Source organism: Jaculus jaculus, chromosome 16 (assembly GCF_020740685.1).
Source record: "Jaculus jaculus isolate mJacJac1 chromosome 16, mJacJac1.mat.Y.cur, whole genome shotgun sequence".
Classification (NCBI taxonomy): Eukaryota; Metazoa; Chordata; class Mammalia; order Rodentia; family Dipodidae; genus Jaculus; species Jaculus jaculus.
The window spans coordinates 18,113,598-18,131,279 of record NC_059117.1 but is presented as its reverse complement, the minus strand read 5'-3'; the positions used below and the strand labels follow the sequence as shown (position 1 = coordinate 18,131,279).

At 42.5% G+C, this 17,682-nt stretch overlaps 1 non-coding gene across 1 annotated transcript; it reads right to left on the bottom strand.

Annotated features, from left to right (window-relative positions):
- Positions 1 to 1,173: 1,173 nt before the first annotated feature.
- LOC123455485 lies at positions 1,174 to 1,280 on the bottom strand. Its single transcript, XR_006633946.1, has one exon. It is a non-coding gene; the product is annotated as a U6 spliceosomal RNA (small nuclear RNA).
- Positions 1,281 to 17,682: the final 16,402 nt, after the last annotated feature.

Genomic DNA, 17,682 nt, shown 5'->3' with positions numbered 1-17,682 from the left:
TGTAATATTTAGTTATTTGACAGAGAAAGGGGGGAGAGAGAGAGAGAGAGAGAGAGAATGGGTGCGCCAGGGCCTCTAGCCACTGCAAACAAACTCCAGATGCATGCGCCCCCTTGTGCATCTGGCTAAGGTGGGTCCTGGGGAATCGAACCTGTGTCCTTTGGCTTTGTAGGCAAATGCCTTAACCACTAAGCCATCCCTCCAGCCCTAAAAAGGAATTTCTTTGGGATGATAAAAATGTTCTGGACATCAATAATGGTGGCTGGCAGTATATATCAACACCACTAAATCAAATCCTTTTAAAAGGTAATCTTTATGGTATAAGATTTGTATCTCAATAAAACAAATACAAATGGGCTGGGAGATAGCTAAGTGGGTAAAGTGTTTGACTTAGAAGTATGAGGGCCTATATTCAATCCCAGAATCCACTTAGAAAAAAGACCTGGGTGTGGTGGCATGTTTGTAATCCCAACACTGGCTGGGCTCATTGGCCCACATGGGAAATCCAAAGTCAATGAGAAACTGTCTCCGAACAATGCCGGGGCTTGTCCTCTGGCCTCTACATGAACACTTATCCAACGCACATGCACCCACATGTACACGAACATGCAAAGTAGCCTTAGAGGAAGATTGAGGAAATTGAGATATTGTCAACATTACATAATATTAGGGAATGAGCGCTAATTTTATTAGAGTGAAAATGTTATTAGGGCTTGGTGATGATTAATCTTCATTGTTAACTTGACTGGATTTAGAAAATAAACCTCTGGGTGTGCCTATAACAGTTTTCTGGAGAAGTCTGAGGAAGGAAGACTTGCCCCCAATGTGGGCTGCACAACTGCCTAGGCTGAGGTCCTGGATCAAGTACAGAGGAGACAGTGAGTAAATATATCATTCATCTCATTCTGCTTCAGCTGCAGACACGTGTGCTCAGCTGCCTTGCTCTTCTTGCCACCAATGACTTCGTCCTCAAAGGGAACCAAAGTAAACCTTCCCTTCCTTAATGTTGCTTCTGTCAGGTGCTTGGTCATGACAATGAGAAAAGTAACTCATATAGGCTAGGGCATTCTTTTTCAATAGATGTATTCTGAATATTTGGGGTAAAGTGTATGATATTTACAACTAATTATCCAATAGCTCAGCAAAAAAGAAAAATTTTTTGTGTATTTGAGAAAAAATATGGAACGCTTCGTGAATTTGCGTGTCATCCTTGCGCAGGGGCCATGCTAATCTTCTCTGTATCGTTCCAATTTTAGTATATGTGCTGCCGAAGCGAGCACAAAATATTTTTATACCTGTAGTTGCAAAGCAAAACTAGCAAACATACACAATGGTTCAGTTATGGGCATGGGTTCCTAGATGTCCAGTATTGTCTTCTTTCAACTTTACTGTATTTTAAATTTTTTCATAAAATAACAAAGGGGAAAAAAGAAAAAAAAATCAATTACGTCCTTTCAAGTTCGACATGTCATATATTAAACACCTCCCATATCTCCTTTATGAGTTGTGTGAATCAATTTGTGAAATGTTATGCAAATGTTAATGATTCCTATTTTTAAACTGCATTTTCAGAGGTTGGCATGTCTATCATCAATAAATTATAGCAAATACTAAGCTATTATGTTAGGATGATTCAAATTTCTATGCTCACTCTTTATAAATGTAAGACATGCTTCACTTTTCTTTCTTTTTTTAAACTTTATTTATTTATTTAATTATTTGAGAGAGAGAGAGAGAGAGGGAGAGAAAGGAGAGAGAGAATGGGTACAACAGGGCCTCCAGCCACTGCCAACGAACTCCAGATGCATGTGCCCCCTTGTGCAGCTGGCTTACGTGGGTCCTAGGGAATTGAACTGGGGTCCTTTGGCTTTGCAGGCAAACGCCTTAACCACTAAGGCCTTGCTTCACTTTTCTGTCTGAATTATTTCTAGAAAACAAAAAACAAAACAAAACTCAGGGCTACTTAAATAGTTAATGCCTACTATTTTGAAGGCCCACTCTGTTTCCGAGCTGCTAGGCAAGAACGCCTCGGGGCGTCTTCAGACTGTGCACAAGGACGCAGGCTCAGCTAGACGCGCGCATCCTGGGATTCTTCAGAGGAGCCGGGCTGAAGAATCCGGCGTCTTGTAAACAGGACGGGCGAGCTTACTGAAGCGAGAACTGGCACCAATACAAAGCGCTTGGGCAAAATAGACAAATGTCACAAGCATCAATAAAGTGGCTCTCTCAGTGTTCGGGCCCTGGGAGACTGCTCCTCCGCCATCCTGCCTTTCTGCCAGGCCATATACCTCCAGGCCTTTCCAACTACAAAGCTTTCTCCTGGAAGGGAAAGCTTTAGGTTCCTGTAGAATTCCTTATTGGCATGACAAAGAGAAATTCACAATACAGGCTTATTTCCCCTTTTAAAAAGTGAAGGGTGGGCTGGAGAGATGGCTTAGCAGTTAAGTGCTTGCCTGTGAAGCCTAAGGACCCAGGTTCGAGGCTCCCTTTCCCAGGACCCACGTTAGCCAGATGCACAAGGGGGCGCATGCATCTGGAGTTCGTTTACAGTGGCTAGAGGCCCTGGCGCGCCCATTCTCTCTCTCTCTCTCCCTCTCTCTCTCTCTGTCTATTGCTGTCAAATAAATAAACAAAGAATTAAAAAAAATAATTTTAAAAAGTGCAGGGTGCTGGGCATGGTGGCGCACAGCTTTAATCCCAGCCCTCGGGAGGCAGAGGTAGGAGGATCACCGTGAGTTCGAGGCCACTCTGAGACTCCATAGTGAATTCCAGGTCAGCCCGAGATACAGTGAAACCCTACCTTGAAAAACAAAAACAAAGTGAAGGGCCTTGTAGGGATTGTAATATCTTGACCACATTAATAGCAACTGAATACACAAATCCATACATTTTACAGTTTCACCCTATTCACTGACTGGTTATTCCATGTATATTCCATGACAGCAAGTGTTTTTGTTATTGTTTTGTTTTCATTTTGCTTTTATTTGTGGATGTGTGTGGTGCCAGAGATCAAACCCAGGGCCTTACACATGCCAACTGTGAGCTCTACCACTTAGCCACAACCCCAGTCCACGTCCCGTCTATCTTGGCCACCACTCTGTCCTTCTTGGAATAAGCAAATGTTCAGTGAGCATTGATCACACGAGCACTGTGGTGCCAATTATGCACCATCCCAGGCACGGGGATGACTGAGATGAATAGGGTATGATCACAGCACATGAGGAACTTTCAAATTTATGAGGCAGACAGCTATCAAACGGTCTATCATCAACAATGTTGCAGGGTCTGCGGAGATGACAGAGTGGTTAAAGGTGCTTGCTTGCAACTCCGGCTGGTCCAGGGTGTGATTCCCACAATTCCCAAGCCATTTACATAAAGCCAGATGGGCATTCATTTGCACTGGCAAGAGACCCCAGCGCATGTGCATGCACACACACACACGCATAAACATATGCACACACAAATAAAAATAACATTGTAAGTACAATGGAAAGGATGTGTGTTGAGGATTATGAGATCGCAGAGGAAGATGACCTTGCAAAACTTTCCATTGCTGCAAGCCTTAACTACGTTAGTCTTTTCAGTGGCAGCAGGAGTGATTTGACCATTGAAGAACTTGCTTTCTCTAACATTCAGGGGAATGGAGGCCCATCATAATCAATCTGCCCCTTCATTTGCCCATACAAACAACTACAACCTCCCGAGAATGGCCTCGCTGCTGACTTGCCTGCCTTTTCATCTGCAAAGCCTTGCTCTCTGACCAGTCCTACTCAGTTAATTTCACTCACATACTTGGACTTTTCTTTTCCTAGTTTATACTAAAACACTGTTTCTTCTCATTGTTACTATTTGTTTTTTTTTTAATTTTATATGATTTTTCTTAGTGGACTGAAAAACTGTTCCTTCCTTTTATATTTTTATTTTTTGAGGCAAGCCCAATAGACTGGCCTTTTTTTTTTTTTTTTACATGAGAGAGAGAGAGAATATTAGTGTGCTAGGGCTTCCAGTCACTGCAATCAAACTTCAGATGTGTGTGACCCCTTGTGCACATATGTGACATTATGCACTTGCATCAGTGTGAGTCTGGCTTACGTGGGACTTGAAGAGTTGAACATGAGTCCTTAGGCTTCACAGGGAAGTGCCTTAACCACTAAGCCATCTCTCCAGTCCTGGTCCTTCCATTTCTACTTCATTTCAACCTTCCTTTGCTGTATTCAGATAGAACTATCCTGAAAGCAGTGCCTTCTTTGTGACTGATCAAATTTGCTGACCTAATTAGTTATCAGCCAACACAATGTCCATGGTCTCTCCTGTTTGTTCACTGGAGGTTGACTTTTATTTTCTCTTTAAGACATGACTCCTCCCTTCTGGTTCTGCTTCTGCTCATGTGACTGAGCAGGAGAAACTGGTATCAGAGCACAGAAAATCATATCACAACCAACCTTCCCATTCTGCCTGCACTTTGCACCTATTTCTTCCTTTCCAGTTTGAATTAGTTACTTTTCTCATTACTGTCACAAAATACCTGACATGAAGCAACTTACGGGAAGAAGGGCTTATTTTGGCTTAGAGTCTGAGAGGATCCAGTTCACTGTGGAAGAAAAGGTACAGTAGCAGAAACTTGAGGTGGTTACGTAGTGCTTCCAGTTAAAAAGTGGACAGAGATGACTGCTGGTGCTCTGCTCGCTTTCTCCATTGCATTTAGCCTGGGGTGCACGCAACGGTGCCAGCCCTTTTCAGGGCGTAACTTCCCACCTAAGTTCAACCTCTCTGGAAACACTCTACAACATACCAAGAGGACTGGTGCAAGCAGACCATGTTTAGGGTGGAACGTGTCACCCAGGTTCAACCTCTCTAGGAACACTGCACCACCCACCCAGAGCATTGTTACACAGGAGACGTGAAACCCAGTCAAGCTGGCAATCAGGATGAACCATCACACAGTCCTGAAATGTAACTCACAGCATAAGAGCTAAGCCTCATTAGCCATAGGATACAATTTATTTTGATTCAGAATGTCTCCTCTCTTCAACTTGATGACGATTCAACAATCCAGAGAAGTCTGAAAGTAAGGAGTGAAGCTTGCTGCATGAGGAGGCCTTATTTTCTGACCAACCTGTGTTCCTCGCTCATCTCAACGCCCTGGTAATTTATATCCAAAACCCGGCGTGCTTCCGGGGAGTCACCAGTCCACACCTGAGGTTGGCAGCACTTCACCCCTATTTGGCAAAGACTTTATATTTATGTGGAAAGAAGTGGTAATTTCGTTTCCTGGTCCCAGTATACACTCCACCATCTATCAAGTTTCAACCAATAATTAGCACCCAGTGGGAAATAAGACACAAGGGACCGAACAGTCTAGAGAAAAAAAGTCTCTCCTCTGAGTGTTTGTTTGTGGCATGGGGATTGAAGCCAGAGACATACACATGCCAGACAAGTTTCTGCCACTGAACTAACCCTCCAGTCACTGACTTTGTCTTTTGTGCAAAGGTTGGCACATCCTTCTGTAGGGAGGGTGGACAGGAAGGATAGGAAAGACTTAGTGTACAACTTTGCAACCTCTGCCTGGGATTATTATTATTATTATAAGTATTGAGATTACCCTCTTCCCCCAGATTCCAATTTTCTAATTATTGGCAGCACAGCTCATGAGTTTACCATGAATTTAGAGGTCTCTTGCAAGGAAAACTAGGCAGCACAAGTATCTTTGTGATTTATAGCTGCGACAGCAGGACCTGCCTGCATTTTAGATAATGTGATTGCATTCTGCCAAACTCAACAGGTCAGATCATGAACTGATTCTCCCAGTAACAAAGGCAGTGGTATATGAAACGCTGTGTTGAGTGTACAGGCTGTATAAACTGAAATACTTTTTATTAACATTTTCCATGATTATAAAAAAATATCCCATGGTAATTCCCTCCCCCCCCTTTTTTTAAATGAAGGCAAGGCATGTTTACCATTTATTTAAAGGATAATATACAAGTAATAAATGAAGCTAGTACATTTAAAAAAAAAAACTGAAATACTGTGGTGAGCCATCCATGATACCTGGGAGTCACTATACAAGTTAAATTGAGTCCAGGTGATAAACAGAATTATTTAAAGTCAGGAGAGTGAAATCGCAGGCAAAAAGCCACCAAAAGCAATGGATAATTCTTGGAAATTTCTATGTGATATATGGCTTTTATTAAAAGGAAACTCACATAACAGTTACCTCATTATAATAACATAGAAACTTCCTACGTCCATCCCATCTAAGTAGTACTGCTTTTCTTGTTTGTTTGTTTGCTTTTGAGACAGGATCTCTCAATGTAGCTTAGGCTGGCCTTGAAGTCATAATCTTCCCACTTTAGCCTCTCCTGTGTGCTGAGAGTATAGGTATATTCTCACTTTATTGATCATGCTATCCTTTAAAACAAAATTTTGTTGTTTTGTTTTATTAATTTTCCCCATTTTTCCATTTTCATGTGAATATAATATATTTTGATCTTATTCCTGCCAATTACCCTCTTGTATGCCCCCTCCCCTGACCATTAATACCCTTATTCTTTCCAACTAATCACCATCATACTTTCATGCCTTAAAAACAATAGAACTCCTTATGGTAAATAAGGATTGTCTGCAGGATCTTACTGTGGCGTGGGCAACTTAAAAGTGACTACACGGGCTGGAGAGATGGCTTAGCGGTTAAGCGGTTGCCTATGAAGCCTAAGGACCCCGGTTCGAGGCTCAACTCCCCAGGACCCGCATTAGCCAGATGCACAAGGGGGCGCATGCATCTGGAGTTCGTTTGCAGTGGCTGGAAGCCCTGGCGCACCCATTCTTTCTCTCCCTCTCTCCCTCCCTCTCTCTCTCTCTCTCTCTCTCTATCCTCCTCCTCCTCCTCCTCCTCCTGTCTGTCACTCTCAAATAAATATAAATAAATTTTTTTTAAAAAAGTGGCTACACCACTGCTAAACCTGACTCCTTTCCCAGCAGCCATTAGCTGCCGCAGCTACTCCGGGAAGTCTGGGGTCTTGTGCATCCTTCCCCCATGGATGGTGAAGTACTGACGGGCTCAGTCTTGTGAGTCTGTGAGTTCATTTGTGTCGCAGCCAAGCCGTATCCAGAAGGTAGCATTTTCACAGATCTTCTTCCGTCCTCCTGCTCTGTCTTTCACCCCCTCTTCTGTGAGGTCCCCTGTGCCTTAGAAGGGGTAGCTTAGATGTTCTATTTGGGGCTGAGCACACAGTAACCACTTATTCTTGGCAATTTTTTTTCAGCTATGCATCTCTTTCTTACCCACTGCCCATTTGTAGTAAGAAATTTCTATAAGTGAGGCATCAAGCAGTACTAATCTTTGGAAGCAAGTACAGATATTCAGAAGGTAGTTTGGCATGCTGTCTGTTTAGCAAAATGACAGTAGTAGGTTCCCCCTTAGGGCCTCAATATTGAAATATAAAATTTTTAATTTTTTAAAAATGTACTTATTGGCCTGGAGGGATGGCTTAGTGGTTAAGGCATTCACCTGCAAAGCCAAAGGACCCAGGTTTGAGTCCCCAGGACCCACGTTAGCCAGATGCACAAGGGGGTACATACGTCTGGAGTTCGTTTGCAGTGGCTGGAGGCCCTAGAGCACCCATTTTTTCCTCTCTCTCTTTTCCTCTTTCTCTGTCAAATAGATAAAGTTTAAAAAAATATTTATTTATTTGAGAGAGAGAAAGAAAGAGTTGGGCACGTCAGGGCCCCTTGCTGCAAATGAATTCGGGATGTCCACATCACTCTGTGCATGTGGCTTTACACAGGTCATAGAGATTTGAGCCAGGGCCACCAGGCTTTGTCAGCAAATGCCTTTAACTGCTGAGCCATCTCTCCAGCTCCCCAATTTTATTTTCTTTCTTTCTTTCTTTTATGTAGGGTCCCACCTTAGCCCAAGCTTACCTGGAATTCACTCTAGTCTGAGACTGACCTTGAACTCACAACAATCCTCCTACCTCTGCCTCCCAAGTGCTGGTATTAAAGACATGCACCACCATGCCTGGCCCATAAATTTTAATTTTTATTATATTTAATCAGTAGTTGTTTCTATGGTTTGATCTCTTGGTGACATACTGTTTCAATAAAGTTCGCATTGCTGGCAGAAATCACCCAGCCAAGAGCAGCTTGTGGGGAAAAAAAAAAGTTTATTTTGGCTTACAGACTCGATGGCAGGAGAAATCGATGGCATGGGCAGAGGGTGGAATCACCTCCTCACCAACATCAGGTGGACATTAGCAACAGGAGAGTATGCCACACATTGGCAAGGGAAAACTTGCTATAAAACACATAAGCCTGCCCCCAACAAGACATTGCCTCCAGGAGGCTTTAATTCCCAAATCTCCATCAGCTGGAAACCTAGCATTCAGAATACCTAAGTTTATGAGGGACACCTGAGTGAAACCACCACATTCAGGCCCTGGCCCCCATAAACTGATAACCATACATGATATAAAATGTAATGCATTCATCCAACTTTAAAAGTCCCCATAGTTTTTATCAATCCCAATAATTTTCAAACATCCTCATAATCCAAGGTCTTTTAACTGAGCCATAATACCAAAAAATTCCCCAAATCCCATAATGGCACAGAATAAACATTCACACTACCAAAGATGGCATTTGGTATAGCAAAGAAATATTCAGCCAATACAAGATTTAAAACAACCAGGGCAAACATCAAACTCTATAGTTTCAAGTCCAACAACGCTAGTCAGTGACAAATCTCCAAGTCCAATAATTCTAACCACTGATAAGTCTCTGAAGTTCCAATTCCAGCTAGGCTACTCACAATCCTGGAAAACTTCATCCAGGCCTCTGAAACCCATGAACCATTCTCGTAGCTCCATTGGGTTTCTATGCATGCATCCAGCAAACCTGCTTCACACTGCCCATAGCCATTTCCAAAACACAAAACCATGTTACAAATTTGATGACTTTGTCTTTCTTGCATTTTTTTATACTCCATAATACCTGGTTGGGTGCCAATTTGTTAATCCAGTGGGGATTAAAGCAGACTTTGAAGAACAGGACACACTTTGAGCATTCAGGCCATTCAAAAGACTGCATTCTTTCTGTCGTTCCAATGCAGGTTAGCTGGCCCAATCTCAAAAGGTCATAATCTCTCATATAATTGCAGCTAAATGGGCAGCAGTTTCAGCAAATATTTCTGTGCCATATCCCTCTGCTCACAGCAGTCCATTCCTATACAATGCCACCCTGCACAAGTTCTCAGGATGTGGTCATAACAGCAAGCCTCTCACACAAACTGCTTCTATCCCAGTCCAGGCAAAGCTCTTTCCTACCATCGCAAGCCAAACCTCACTGTCCATAGTTCTTATTGCATTCAAGTCTTTCAACACTGACCAGAACAGTCCATCAATTTATACTTACAACACTGCAAGACATCTCTTAGGCCAAGATTGCAAATCCTTCCACATTCCTCTTGAAAATCAGCTCCAAAAGGCCAAAGCCATATGGCAAGGTGTCTAGCAGCAATCCTACTCCTCTGGTACCAACTTCACTGTTGCAGTCAAATTCACATTGATGGTAGAAATCATCCGACCAAGAGCAGCTTGTGGGGAGAAAGACTTATTTTGGCTTACAGACTCGAGGGGAAGCTCCACATTGGCAGGGGAAAATCATGGCATGAGTAGAGGGTGGACATCCCCTACTCACCAACATCAGGTGGACAACAGCAACAGGAGAGTGTGCCATACCCTAGCAAGGGGACACTGGCTATAATATCCATAAGCCCAACCCCAACAATGCACTCCCTCCAGGAGGCTTTAATTCCCAAATCTCCATCAGTTGGGAACCTAGCATTCAGAACACCTAAGTTTATGAGGGACACCTGAGTCAAACCACCACATATACCTAAAATATAATTGACTAATGAAAGATCCCAAAGAGTTACCTCTATATGTTATTTTAAGAGTTATATACATTTTTTAGCTTTTACATTTTAGGTTCTACTTTGTGTTAATTTTTGTATGTTAAATGGTATAGGAGTCCAGTCTCATTTTTTGAATGTGAATAACCAGTGAATAGTGTTCATTCACTATTTGTTTTTTACATGGAAATAGCAATATTTTACTAAGATTAATGTAAAGTAATATTTCAATATATTATTTAATATATTAAATTATATGTATAATTTAATTTAATAATATATTATTTAGTGTAATTTAATAATATCTTATTAAACTTAATATAAAATAAACACTGAAAAAGAGAGAACCAGTAAAAAAGTGAAAAGGGTATTTTCCTAGTGGAGGGTAAGGCTAGAAGGACTGCTGGAGGTGGTGCTGGCTGGATCTGAGGAAGTGATTCTAAGAATTGGGTCTAAGCTGAGTTTTTCTACACAAGACCATATAGATGAGGAATGGTTCTCCTCCTCCACTGAATTGTTCCAACACCTTTGTAGAAACTGGATGGGTCATGATAAGTTTACTTCTAAACGTTAGTTCTATCCCATTGGCTTACATGTCTGTACTTAGGCCACTGCCGTATCCTTCATGACTTTAGTTTCATTTAAGGTTTGAAATGGGAAGTGTGCCTTCCCAACTATGTTCTCAAAGTTGTCTTTAGAGCCAGCTGGCATTTTTAGAAGTAGTATACTGAAGCTTTAGATTAACTTAGTCTGCAGTTTGGCATGTTAATGATGTTCAGCGTTACAGTCTCTGAACACAGTCTATCTTTTTCTTTACATAGGTCTTCATTTAATCCTCCCCACTGTACTTCATAGCTTATGAGCACAAGTTTGTCTCTCCTTAATTAAATTTATTCCTATGTATTTTATTTTTTTTTTAGATTTTTTGTTTATTTTTATTTATTTATTTGAGAGAGACAGACACACAGAGAGATAGAGACAGAGAGAGAAAGAGAAAATGGGCATTCCAGGGCCTCCAGCCACTGCAAACAAACTCCAGATGCGTGTGCCCCCTTGTGTGTCTGACTAATGTGGGTCCTGGGGAATCAAGCCTCGAACTGGGGTCCTTAGGCTTCACAGGCAAGCACTTAACCACTAAGCCATCTCTGCAGGCCTATTTTATTATTTTGATACTAATGTAAATCAGATTATTTTGTTAATTTCTTTTTCAAAATTATTCATATATATATGTATATATATGTATGTATATATATATATATAGAGAGAGAGAGAGAGAGAGAGAGAGAGACAGAGAGAGAGAGAGAGAAACAATTTGATTTTTGTATATTTATCTTAAATCCTTTAACTTTACTGACCTTATTATCTTTTTTCTTAATTTCCTGCATATAGAGTCCTCAAGAGACTTCTGGTTAAGATGGCGGCATAGGTACCACGCCAAAGCAGCCTAGGGGGGAAAAAAGACCAAAAAACCTCAGCAAAATATACACTTTTACTAAAAAGTGAGGTGTATAGGAAATTGAAGCGAGAGCGGAGAAGTAGAAGAGATCCAGAGCATCCAGAGCCCGCACAGGCTGGCAAAAGCGGCTCCATCAGCTCAGCCAACCGTGGTGGCGGCGGCACACCAGAAAGCCACCAGGCATGGCTTCAGCCATAGGAAAAGCCAGGTACAGGAGCTTCCCCTCACACCGTGCTCTCCGCAACTCAGGACACGTGAAAGGAGAGCGGCAGCGAGCAACGGAGGAGCAGACCGCGAGGTAGAAGAACACGTGGAGCAGCGAGAGAACCAGAGCAGCTGTGGCTCCCTCCCCTCCCCAACTGCCTGAGCCCAGCTCTGGCGAACAGAGCAGCGTCCCGGGACCCAGCCACGCCAACTTGAGCCAACAGCGGGACCCAAGCAGGAGCAGAGTTCGGCAGCAACATCAGTGGCTCTGGCACCGGTAACAGCGGCCCCAGCAGTAGCAGCTCCAGTTGCGGCAACAGCAGCAGACCCAGTAGCAGCAGACCCAGGAGCGGCACCAGCGGCAGATACTGCAGCAGCAGCTCCTGTGGGAGCAACAGCAGTGGACACAGCAGCAGCAGCTTCAGCAGCAGTGGTGGATCCAGCAGTGGCAGCTACAGCAGCAGCAGAGGCAGCAGCAGCAGTGGGTCCAGCAGCAGCAGCTTCAGCAGCAGCGGCTACAGACCCAGCAGCGGCAGCTCAAGCAGCAGTTCCAGCAGCAGGGGTGCTGATCTGCAGGGCCACACTTGCCAGGCTCAGTTTGCCCCACAGGAAAAGCCAGTGCTCAGCTCCAGAAATCAGAACAGCAGCCCAACGACCCAGGCAGCAACTTGACTGAGACCAAAATCATCCAAGGTAACTGGGATTGCACCAGGGAAGGGTCTCACTTGGTCGCAAGCTGACTTGGATCCCTCAACAGACCAGAAATCTTAACCTCTTGGTTGATAGAGGATCTGGTCGTTATAATAACTACTCTTCCATACATACTCGGGGCTGTTTTTGATTGAATGTGTACAGTGTTCAGTTAAATTTTAGAATCTACCTGTATTTTATTCCACTCAGCCTGCTTGAATACTCCTATAGCAGGGAAACTCAACCCCTAAGAACATCTTTGTAGATACTCTGAGAGTCTTAAGAGCCACACCTAACACCTTAAGCTCCTACCCTGAAAATATATTACGTCAAATCAATTGATACAGCTAAGAATACCCAGCTAGCTAGAAAATCCAAGCATTAACTTAATCCAAGATTCAAAAATATATACATTATAACACAAGAAACACTAAAAAGCAAGACGATATAAATCCACCTAAAAGTATTAATGCATCAGAAATGTCCTCCAGCAAGAACAAGTTAGAGGAAATGCCTGAGAAAGAGTTCAAAAGAATGATTATAAATATGTTCAAAGAGGTCAAGGAACAAATCAAAAGAAACAAAGAGGAAATCAAAGAAGATGCAGGACACCAATTTAATAAGATAAAGAAGGCAATACAAGACATAAATAAGGAAATAGAAATAATAAAGAAAAACCAGTCAGAATTACTAGCAATGAAGAACACAGTTAATGAAATAAAAAACTCTGTAGAAAATCTCACCAGTAGGATGGATGAGGGAGAGGACAGAATATCTAAGCTAGAAGACCAGGTGGTAGATCTAATACAGTCCAACAAAGAGAAAGACAAGCTTATAGAAAAGTATGAGTCCTCAAGATTTTCTACTGATAAGATCATACTATCCATAACATATAGATAGTTTCACAATCTGAACGGTTTTTATTTCTTTTCCCTATCTAATTTCCATATCAGGCCAGATTACTGCTCACAATGTTTATATACATGAGTAAAGTGAGATTCAAGGAAGTTCTACAACTTCTAAAGGCTTCCATGATTTCTTCAATGTCCTGTTATCCCTGGGCTTCAGTTTCTTGTCACTTCTCAGTCCGACCAGCAGAAAGGAACGACGCCACACAATGTTCTTCTCAAGGCAGTTTATTCAGGAACCTTAACCGCATGCAAAGAAAGAAAAAAATGAACCCTGAGCCCTTCCCAGTCCATCCTTAAATCCCTAGCCTGCACCACTCAGAGTCTGCCGCGTAAGTCTCTTCAATAGGCTCACGTCAGTAAAACGTCAGATGGTCTGATCTTGCATAGCAACGAGTCTGCGCAGCGCGCACTGCGGACGTGGCTATTCAGGGGTGTATAAGGAAGTCAGGTGCAAATCATACGACGTGGCAGCCGTCCCGGGCGCCATCTTGGAATGGCTGCCACACCCGCTCCCTACAGTTTCTGAAAACTTTAGGCATTCATCCAAGTAAATGAGTAAATATACAGTAACAGGCAGTGGTATGTATTATGGAAGATACAAGCAGGGTGCTGTGGTGGGCATGACTGCTCCGACAGGCTTCTCTAAGGAAGTTACATTAAAAGACAATTTGAAGTTTGAGAAAGAGACTTTCATCTAAAGATCCTTCCAGGCATGTGTGAAAGCTCAAAGGCTTGCTCATTTCCAGCACTAGACTGATGCTCCGGGCACAGTCCAACCTCTAATTCCTCAGTGAGTCCCCAGAGTGTAACATCATGTCTGGTACACTGCAAGCATTCAAAAAATAGTTGTTGAGAGAAAAGGTAACCAAGTGAATTTATAAATCATGTGCTAGGTAAGGTTCCTTTGAGCAATGACATCCTACCTTTTTCCAGTCCTTATAGCCAAGCTTCTGAATTCAAATTTATATGCCTACTAAGTTCATTGGAGTTCATTCTGCTTCACACACAACTCATAACCAGGCTGTGGAGTTTGGGTTATCCTCTGTGAGTTACCTCCGACTTCTCTTCGTTGCTGGGCCTCAGTCACTCGGAAATTTCACACTGGAGGTTCTGAGAAGCAACTGTGTCCTGACATAACTGTGAAAGAGTTGTGGAGGGCTGAAAGGTGGTAAGCTGTGTTGGGATAGAGGATAAAATAAGGCATGTGGAAGATGCCCACGAGTTTTACTTTAATTGAGAATTGGCTTGGTTCTGTTCTGATGTTGCTTGTCACCTCAGTGTCTTATTAACCAGACCTGAGCCCTAAATCTTACAATAAATATAGTCTTTAAGGACTGGGTTCTTGGCACATTGAACGTCTATCTCAGGGGCTAGCCTCCAGCTTTCTGGCATTCGCTAATGTGACCAATAAGTGAGTGCCCCTAAAATCCTCCTCTTAACCTTCTAACATTAATGCCTTATTGGATTAAGATCTTGGGAAGCTGGGCATGGTGGTGCATGCCTTTAATCCCAGCACTCGGGAGGCAGAGGTAGGAGGATCACCATGAGTTCAAGGTCACCCTGAGACCAGGTCAGCCTGGGCTAGAGTGAGACCCTACCTGTAAACAAACAAACAACAACAACAAAAAGATCTTGGGGAAAAATATTTTAATGCTGTATGAGAAACGTGCTATACAGTGTCATTCACTAAATAGAAATCTCTGCTTTTGCTGTGGTATAATCCATCTATTTTCCTACGACTTTAGTTCCTCCTAATCTATTTCTGAAATTCCACCTCCTCACAATATCACATGTATTCTTCTATCTTTTATCCTATTAGCCCTATGACCATATCATTCATATTTAGGTTGTGTGGATGTGTATGTATGTGTGCAGGTGTTCATGTAGGTGTGTGCATGTGTGTGTGTGTGTGTGTGTGTATGCATGCATGTGCGCACATGTGTGTGTTGGAGGTCAGAAGATAACCTCAGGTGTCAAACTCTCCAGGATCACCATCCACCTTTTTGTGAGACAGAGTCTCTCGTTGGCCTGGACTTCGTCTAATTAGATGAGACAGGCTGGTCAGTGAGTCCTGCAGACCTAGCTCTCTCCACATCCCCAGCTGTGGGGTTTACAAGCACATGCCACCATGCTGCATGCCTGAACGGCTTTACTGACTTAACCTCTCTTCCCAGCTCTTCATATTTAGAATAACAATCAGTTTAGTACTTGCTTTTTGGTAGTCAATTCTGGTTAGTTACCTCTCAAAACTCATTTGTTTCTTGGGAAAATAGGTAAGTCAGTAAAGACAAGAAGGCTTTGAAGATCCTACGGAGTTATAGCTTCAACCCTGAATTCCACCTGGAGACTTCTCTTACAGTACAGACAAATAAGCCTCCACCTTGTTTTGTTTTCTTGTCGATATGTGCAGGTAATCCTTCACTCTGGTGCTATTTAGTGTAGTTCAACCTACAAAGCCATCCTTGTTTTCCTCTTCCTGGTACAAAGCAGAGCTACCAAATGAGCTTTAGGCCACCCCTATTTTTCTGAATATATTCCAGTTATATCTATGAATTCTTCCTTTCCCTTTTCATTGTGGTGTTACCACTAATATGTATCAGATTTTTACATGTTTGTGCATCTATTGATAGAATTCCTATACTATTCCATTTTGTGTTACTTTTGCATCAGAATACACATGCATAAATTTGTTGTTTGTCTTGGTCAAGTTTTAATAAAAATAAAACTTTACTCAGTTCTTTTTAAAAAAAAACAACTTTATTTTATTTGTTAGAGAGAGAGGGGGAGGGAGAAAGGCAGCTAGAGAGAGAGGATGGGCATGCCAGGGCCTTCAGCCTCTGCAAACGAACTCCAGAAGCATGGACCACCTTGTGCATCTGGCTCACATGGGTCCTGGAGAATTGAACCTGAGACCTTTGGCTTTGCAGTCAAGTGCTTTAACTGCTAAGCCATCTCTCCAGCCCCCTTTACTCTGTCCATAATTATCTTTCCTTCTTAGCTTATTTTCTTTTTGGAGTACATGGTCCTTGTGTTTCTTAAAGAGGATGTTGGTATAGCAAACTTTCTGAGATAAGTAAAGTTGAGAAACATTTTTCATTGTTACATTCAAGCAATAGTTGGTTATTAAGCTCAAGGTTGAAAATTGTTTTCCTTCAGTTCTTTTTGTTTTTTAATTTGTTTTTAAGACAAGCCCAACAGACTGGCCTTTTCTATGAGAAAGAAACACAGGGAGAGAGAGAGAGAGAACTGGCACACCAGGGCCTCCAGCTTCTGCAATTGAACCGCAGACACGTGTGCTACCTTGTGCACATGTGTGACATTGCATGCTTACATCATTGTGCACCTGGCTTAAGTGGGACCTGGAAAGTTGAACATGGATCCTTAGGCTTCCCAGGCAAGTGCCTTAACTACTAAGCCATCTCTCCAGCCCTTCCTCCAGTTCTTTAAAAGATTCTATATGTGTAGTCTCCCTTTACATGGTTTTACTAATCAGAGATCTGATTTTATTTTATTTTATTTTTTGAAATTCACCATATTGTGTTTAGGGTGAGGTTTTTTTTTTTTTTTTCTTTTTCTTTTTCTTTTTCTCTGCCCTATTCAATACTATCAATCCTGTTTTGGAGTCTTAAATGCTTCTTCAGTTCAGTGAGGTCTTTTTCTTTGCTCTTGTTCCGTTTAGTCTGTATCTGAACCCGGGGCTCCCACCTGATGGTCTGACTTTTATCTCCTATCTTCTCGCTTCTCTTCACTTCTTTATCCTCTTTATCCATTCTCAAAGCTTCTGGAAGAGTTCCCTGGTGCGATCTTCCAGCTCACTAATTGTTCTTGGACTGCACCCACTCTGCTATTGAAGCCATTTATTTTTGTATTATTCTCCATCACCAACATCCTCCTGGCTTTTTTTTTTTTTTTTCTGAATGGCTTTGTTCTGCCTCATGTTCCTAATATCCCCTCTCATAAATCTGAGATACATTTATTTATACATTGTTTGATTTAAATTTTATGTCTTTTGCCTTAATCCTGCTTTCTGGGTTCATGCTTTTTCTTTATTTGTCTTCATTTTATAGTGTTGATGCTCACAAGATAGCTCATCATTCATCCCCTCACGATTATCAGCGGACTTTATTCAGGAAGCCTTCTGATCCCTGCCCCCAGAACACTATGTACCCCAACTCTTCTGCTCCTTCCCTCAAAGCACTGCAGGCGCCCTGCCCTCAGCCTTCCCGTTGGATTCAGCCACTGAGAAGCCCCGCATGAAGAGGGCGGGGGGTGGGGGGTAAAGTGAGGTTACAAGTCCTTGTCTCCTGCCTTCTTTCTCTGTGCTGCCGGAGGAGTCCTTGATGGCAGGTGAGCATTCCCATCAAGACAGCCCCTCTCCCAGTGACTTTCTCCTTGAGGTCCTGATGCCGCCTACTTTTTCTCCAGCTTTAGGTATTGTGTCATGTTATCCACAGAACTGGTCTCGCCATTAAATTTTCCTCAAATGACCAGCTTCTAGGTCCCACAGGGAC